The sequence below is a fragment of the Nicotiana attenuata genome, unplaced genomic scaffold (genome assembly GCF_001879085.1).
Source record: "Nicotiana attenuata strain UT unplaced genomic scaffold, NIATTr2, whole genome shotgun sequence".
Lineage (NCBI taxonomy): Eukaryota > Viridiplantae > Streptophyta > Magnoliopsida > Solanales > Solanaceae > Nicotiana > Nicotiana attenuata.
In genome coordinates this window covers 135,202-143,109 of record NW_017671523.1, presented here as the reverse complement: position 1 = coordinate 143,109, position 7,908 = coordinate 135,202, and the positions used below count along the sequence as shown (strand labels likewise).

General features: G+C 39.9%; 1 non-coding gene and 1 pseudogene across 1 annotated transcript; both read left to right on the top strand.

The window, feature by feature from the left end:
• Positions 1 to 1,163: 1,163 nt before the first annotated feature.
• LOC109208786 lies at positions 1,164 to 6,555 on the top strand (annotated as a pseudogene).
• Positions 6,556 to 7,596: 1,041 nt separating this feature from the next.
• On the top strand, positions 7,597 to 7,669 carry TRNAA-AGC. Its single transcript has one exon. It is a non-coding gene; the product is annotated as a tRNA-Ala (tRNA).
• The last annotated feature ends 239 nt before the right edge of the window (positions 7,670 to 7,908 follow it).

The following is a 7,908-nucleotide window of genomic DNA, read 5'->3' as shown; positions in this document are numbered from 1 at the left end:
GTCGACCCTCTCCTGATGTTCCTTCATCTGATCGCGGAGCGCCTTGTTTTCATTTTCCATTTCTTCCATCTTCTTTAGGATGGCTGTTAGCGTGCCATCGTTGGTCTGTGTCTCGACGGGTTCGTTATTTGCTAGTGCAACTTCCGGTTCGCCCACGGCAGCAGTGGTATCTACCGTTGGTGTACACCTGATGTTACTTTGTGGTGACCTCTCAACCAAGCCACTCAGAGTGCTTGTTAGCCATCTTTCCAGTAGCTTCTTGACCGCTGAGGGTGCTTCCGTAGCCGCAGATGTGGAAGCTCCTTTTTCGTGCAAGATCGTCAGATCTTCGGATGGGGAAGGTGAGATCTCCGCACCCGATGTGATGCTAGGGGTCGCATTCAGGATGCCATCGTCACTGGCCTCGTTGAGAGGGCCAAGGAGATTGGTAGTGACACCCAATATAGCTTTCGATCTTGTGTTATTCTCAGCCATCTTTTGTGTTTGTGTGGTGTAGAGAATGTTAGTTGGTTGTTCTCTAGGTGGATACTATGATTTTGATTCTCGAAATCCCCACGGACGGCGCCAAATTGTTTGGCTCAAAAGTTAACAATATACTTTGTAAGCTAGAAAACAATCAAAAGTAAGAAAAGGGTAAATCGTAATCAAATATAATAGACCTAGAGATGTAAAGATTTATTGTTCTAGATCTAGTATTGCAAAGTGATAATATGAACTCAAGAGAATATGTTCGTTTGAGGCAGAGATAGAGAGAGAGAAAGCCAGAAAATGAGAGAGTTGTATTATTCCAGAATCCTCCCCTTATATAATAAGAGACCTTCCTCGAAATAATCAAAAAGTTATAAAAATAGGTAACGTCTCCCTAGTGAAGACACTGAGTCCTAAACGATGCCGCTTTTGTCCCCACGTCCGAGTCGTACCCACTACGTTAGTCAGCGTACACTCACTGGGCGTACCCACTGACGTAGAGACGCTGACGGTCAAATTTGACCCTATACAAAACCGAAACCGTACCGAACCAAAATAAGAAGTAACGAACCATACCGAAATACTTTGGTACGGTATTTGGTATACACAATTGATAAACCGAATACCGAAATAGCGAAACGAAATTCTTAAATACCGAACCGAAATACCGAATGACCGCCGTACTCTGTTTCTGTTTCATAAGCATAGACTATGCTTATGAAACAGAAACAGAGTGAGAGAGAGAGACTACTCAAAATGAACCCTAACCTTCAGATGCATACGAAGTTGGAGACGAAGAGTAATCGAGTGAAAGGCCTTAGTTTTCATAGCAAAAGGCCATGGATTTTAGCTAGCCTTCACAGCGGTGTGATCCAGCTTTGGGATTACCGTATGGGAACTCTCATTGATCGATTCCACGAGCACGTTGGCCCCGTCCGTGGCGTTCATTTTTACTACTCTCGGCCTCTCTTTGTTTCCGGAGGTTTCATCTTTTTTTATATATACTATTGCATAGCTGTAAAATTGGTGCTATTGATTTCATGATAAGAAAATCAGGATATGCTGTTTTTGCTGTATTAGTGAAATTCCCGGTCAAGATTTTTTTGTTTTGTTTATTTGATCTCTGTGATCAATGGCGTCAGCTAGCTAGGGTATGTCATTCGCATTATTTCTCATATGTTGTTTTATTGCTATTTAGTTTGGTTCATCGTTGAACTTGTTTAAAGAGAACTTTTTTGCATATTGCTTATGATTTTTTAGATTAGTGTTTAATCATAGCAAATTACTTATAAGAGTAGTTTCTTTCATGCATTTCTTTAGCAGGACCATAGTTCAAGACACATTGTCAAAATTTAAAGCATCGTACTGTGAGCTCCTCTCTATATTCTAGGCTCAATTCCGTAATGTTCATATTTATATTGATGATAATTGGTAACATTATGGATGTGAAATCATTTTTATAGTGCTGCAAGTGGCGCTGGGCAATAAATTTACCTATCATCACTAGGGCAAATAATAAATTAATATTTAAGGCATGTGTTTAACCGTCATCGTTGTCATCTTTGATTTACTTGTAACATTTTGTAAGCTAATATGTCCTTGTGCACTTGCATACTGGAAATACTGTTCTCAGCAGCATATTTGACACTCGCAGGGGATGACTACAAGATAAAGGTCTGGAATTATACGTGGCGTCGGTGCTTTACACTTCTTGGGCATCTTGATTATATTCGCACTGTTCAATTTCATCATGAATATCCCTGGATTGTCAGTGCAAGTGATGATCAGACAATCAGGATTTGGAACTGGCAGTCTCGCACTTGTATTTCTGTCTTGACTGGGCACAACCATTATGTGATGTGTGCCTTATTTCATCCAAAAGAGGACTTGATTGTCTCTGCATCTTTGGATCAGACTGTTAGGGTCTGGGATATTGGTGCCGTAAAGAAGAAAAACTGTTTTAAGCCAGATGAATACAGACTTCTTCAGTGTCACAGATGCTATTGTGAAATATATTTTGGAGGGTCGCGATCGAGGGGTTAACTGGGCTTCATTTCATCCTATGCTGCCCCAAATAGTATCTGGTGCGAATGGAGGCTGGATTAAAATCTGGCAGATGAATGGTATGCTCTAAATCTTAAAGTAAAACCCAGTTTACTTAATTGGTTGTAAACATAAAATCCAACATTTTTGTGCTATTTGACATATTTTACTGTTAATATATAGATTTAGCTGTGATAAGAGCTTTATGGTTGTCCTTTCCACTTGGCCAGGTAGGATTTTAGAATTTGCATAACCTCCTGTCAGCTTACATTAAAAACTTGTCAGCTAGAAACTCCTTACTTAGCTCAAACTGTTTGTACCTTGCAAAGTCTGAGCTGATAGTAGTAGCAGCACCGTAGCAGTTTGCATGTATCTCTAAAGCTTGCTCGAAGCTAATTAAGCTCTGAGCTGTAGTTTTGTGGTACCTGTGAAGACATGAATGCTTCTTCTTATTTGTTTGAGCGCATGCGAACCATACATGTAACCTCAACTCTTTCTATTCTTTTGGAGAAGAATGTTCTCCTTGAATTAAATTGATAAAAAACAGGTGCTGCTTCAGCTTGGATCAGGCTGCATTTTTTATCTTAATTTTTTCAGGTCACCAGGTTGATACTAGCATTGCTAATAGTTTTTGATATTTCTAGATACGAAGGCTTGGGAATTGAGCATATTCGGACGCCATTTGAACAATGTATCATGTGTTTTGTTCCACGCAAGGCAGGAAATTATTGTTTCAAATTCAGAGGATAAGAGCATTCTAGTGTGGGATGCTCCACGATGGAAACTTCTTCACAGATTTGAGAGGGCGCGTGACAGATTCTGGATCCTTGCAGCTCATCCTGACATGAATCTTCTAGCAGCTGGACATGACAGTGGGATGATAGTGTTCAAGTTGGTGAGAGAACGCCCTGCTTTTTCTGTGAGCGGTGATTCTTTATTTTATGTGAAGGATCGATTTCTGCATGTGCACGAGTACTCTACTCAGAAGGAAATTCGATTGATGCCATATACATATAGATGGCCACATGAAGACTCTCTTACCCCAGGTCCACGAACACTTTCTTACAGTCCTACTGAAAATGCTATGTTGATCTGTTTCGACATGGATGGGGGTTCCTATGAACTATACATGTTACCTAAAGAGAGTTATGTTTTAGGTCAGGGTGTTCCAGATGGGAAAAAGGGAAGTGGAGGATCAGCAGTTTTTGTTGCTCGGAACAGGTTTGCAGTGCTTGAGAAGAGCACCAACCAAGTCCTGGTCAAAGATTTGAAAAATGAAATTGTTAAGAAAATCCTTCTTCCTACTACTACTGATGAAATACATTATGCCGGCCCAGGAACCTTACTATGCAGGGCAGAGGATAGAGTTGTTATCTTCGATCTCCAGCAAAGAATTCTTCTTGGAGAGCTTCAGACTCCTTTCGTCAGGTATATTGTTTGGTCACCTGACATGGAAAGTATGGCTTTGCTTGGCAAGCATTCCATAGTACTAGCTGATAAGAAGCTTGTGCACCATTGCACTCTTCGCGAGACAATTCGTGTCAAGAGTGGTGCGTGGGATGACAATGGGGTCTTCATATATACAACACTTACCCACATCAAGTACTGCCTTCCTAATGGGGATAGTGGAATCATCAAAACCTTAGACGTCCCCGTCTACATTACTAAGATATGTGGGAAGACTATCTTTTGCTTGGATCGAAATGGGAAAATCTTTCCTATTATTATTGATTCAGCTGAATACTTTTTCAAGCTGGCCCTGGTTAGAAAGAGATATGACCAGGTGATGAGTATGATAAGAAACTCAAAGCTTTGTGGTCAAGCACTGATTGGCTATTTGCTGCAGAAGGGTATTCCTGACGTTGCATTTCATTTAGTTAAGGACGAGCTTACTCGTTTCGACTTAGCACTTGAAAGTGGGAACATTGAGATAGCTCTTGAATCTGCTAAGAAGATTGATGAAAAAGATCATTGGTATAGGCTTGGGGTGGAGGCCCTTCGGCGGGGTCATGCATGTATTGTTGAATATGTCTATCAGAAGACGAAGAACTTTGAGAGGCTCTCTTTCCTTTATCTAATAACGGCAAACCTGGATAAGTTATCAAAAATGATGAAAATTGCTGAGGTAAAGAATGAAGTTATGGCGCAATTCCACACCGCCTTGTACCTTGGTGATATTCGTGAGCGTGTTAAGATTTTGGAGAATGCTGGTCATCTGCCCCTTGCATACATTACAGCTGCAGTCCACGGGCTCAAGGATACTGCTGCGCGTCTTGCAGAAGAATTGGGCGGTAATGTTCCATCATTGCCAAAGGAGAAGAAAGCATCTCTGTTGCTGCCCCCTATTCCCATCTTGGATGGCGGAGATTGGCCTCTTTTGATGGTGACAAAAGAAGGTGGTCTAGATGCTACAGTCAGGGGTGGACATGAGGAGTATGAAGATGCTGCAGATTCTGATTGGGGTGAGTTGCAAGCTCTGCATAACGAAGATGGAGGATGGGATCTTCCACCTGATTCTGACACACCAAAGACTGCTTCCAATGCCCGCTCTTCTCCTTTTGTTATCCCAGCCCCTGGCATGCCTGTGAGCCAGATTTGGATCCAAAAATCATCTCTTGCTGCCGAACATGTGGCTGCTGGCAATTTCGACACTGCTCTGCGGTTGCTGACCAGACAACTAGGGATTAGGAACTTCTCTCCTTTAAAGCAACTGTTTGCTGATCTTCATATGGGAAGCCACACACATCTGTGTGCCTTATCCTCGACACCAATTATCTCTTTGGCGATTGAGAGAGGTTGGAGTGAGCCAGCTAGTCCCCATGTGCGGCTTCCACCTGCCCTTGTCTTTAATTTTGTTCAGCTGGAAGAAAAACTTAAAGCTGCTTATAGGGCCACAACTTCTGGGAAATTCTCTGTTGCCCTTAGATTATTCCTGAGCATTCTTCACACCATTCCCTTGATTGTGGTTGAGTCAAAACGAGAGGTGAATGAGGTCAAGGAATTGATTATCATAGTGAAGGAGTACATTTTAGGTTTGCAGATGGAGCTTAAGAGGAAGGAATTAAAAGATAATTCTGTTCGTCAGCAGGAGTTAGCTGCCTATTTCACACACTGTAATCTGCAGCTTCCGCACTTGAGACTCGCATTACAGAATGCTATGACTATTTGCTTCAAGGCAGGCAATCTTAGCTCAGCGGCCAGCTTTGCCAGGAGACTCTTGGAGACTAATCCAACAAATGAAAGCCAAGCCAAACAAGCCCGCCAGATTCTTCAAGCAGCTGATAAAAATATACGAGATGCTACACAGTTGAATTATGACTTCAGAAATCCTTTTGTGGTCTGTGGTGCAACATATGTCCCCATATACAGAGGCCAGAAGGATGTCACTTGCCCTTATTGTGCTACTCATTTTGTTCCATCCCAACAAGGTCAGCTTTGTACTGTTTGTGATCTTTCATTAGTAGGAACAGATGCCTCTGGCTTACTTTGCTCACCTTCACAGGAGTAAGGCTTTGGGGTGAAGAAATACAAATACCCATCATGAAAAACACCCTCTTGATTATGATTCTCATTTAAAATCAGATCAAAGCCTCCAAAATGGCTCCAAGAATGAACCAAAGAATCATAGACAAAAACATGGTTAAAAGATCCAACAGCAGATATAACAAACTGTGGCCAATCCAGATTTCATGATAACAAGAAACGAAAAATAGTACTATCCCTTTGTCCTAATTAAAAGCAAAAGATGATATGACTATTCAAATAGGATAAATAAAAAATTAAGCAAGACCAGAAGCTAGCAATTCCTCATGCCAAAATTCTTTCACCAGAAAGAAGCCATCCAACTGACATAATCTCCTCTTAGAAATAGTCTGTAATATGTGTGACCACATACCTTATTGGCATATGGCGAGACAATAAAATTCAGCAATCATGTGAATGTGCCGACAAGGTATGTCGTCACACAATATTACAGATTATTTCTAACAATCTAATTAAAAATTTTACTTTAGCATTTTAAAAGTTTCTCCAAGATTAAACAAGTCTTTCTTTGTAAGGTGTGAGGTCTACGAGAGAACAAGAATAACAAACTTTAAATGATAAACCAGCAGGTTAGGAAAGTGGTGGAGTAGAAGAAGCTAACTAAGATAAATGATGGCAACATTAACGGTTGGAAAAAAAAAAAGATACAAGTGATATATGGGAGATGATTGGGCTATTTATAGGAATGAAAATAGCTTCTAATCATGCCAAGTATCGTAGGTAGGAATGACAAACGGGCGGGGCGGATCGGATATGGTCGGGTCGAAAATGGAAAGTGTAAAAACGAATAAATTATCTGAACTGACTCATATTTAAAACAGATTAAAACGAATTAATCGGCGGATAATATGGATATATGACTTCTTGAATATGATCACTTTTGATAATTTTTAGTTTCCCAAACTTGAGCAACTCCCAATTTGAGACTTTACAAATGTAAAAGTTAAACTCATTGGTTATCCATTTTCTAAATGGATATGGTTCTTATCCATATTTGACACGTTTTTAAAAAGATCATTATCCAACCCATTTTTAATGAATAATATGGGTGAATAACTATTTTCTTTAAACTATTTTGCCACCACTAATAGTACGTTATAGAGGTTGTATACTAACCTCCCATGCATGAAGCTACATTTCAATATTCATTTATTACTTAGCCATGCATGGAGTAACTTGTTCATATTCATTTGCCACTTAACTATGCACGAAACCATTTAGCTAATTAAGCCTTAGCTTATCCACCACATCTTTTGAAATACCATCACATTGCCACAACTCCATTCACAATGACATGAAAACAAATTCTGAGAAAGATACTAATTAGTAGCAGTTCTTATAGAGGTTCTGAAATCAAAGGGGAAAAACAGAACTTGAAGGCAAACTACATGAAACTGCCTTTTGGAGAGGTCAAAAGTAGGCCTGAAATTTGAGTCTGAATGGTGCATTAACTTAATTTTAGCTCACTACACAGAATTTAGTCTTGTTTTAACTGCTCCTTAAATCCGTCAATAATTTTGAAGAGTACTCAAGTAAGCATATGGGGATGTAGCTCAGATGGTAGAGCGCTCGCTTAGCATGCGAGAGGTACGGGGATCGATACCCCGCATCTCCATATCTGAGTTTGATTGTGGCAAATCTTTTGTATTTCTGCTTGTTTTTATTCAAACATATAATAAAACTAGACTAATCTTGTGCCAATTTCCTCAAAGAAATTTTGATATGTAAAATAAGTTACCATAATATAGTTGTCCAGTAATCCATGTTATCAGAAATTTTACCTTGGTGATCAATATCCGGATGTTTAACTTCTATATTCTCTAAAATTATTACACATTTTTCCTAATAAATTTA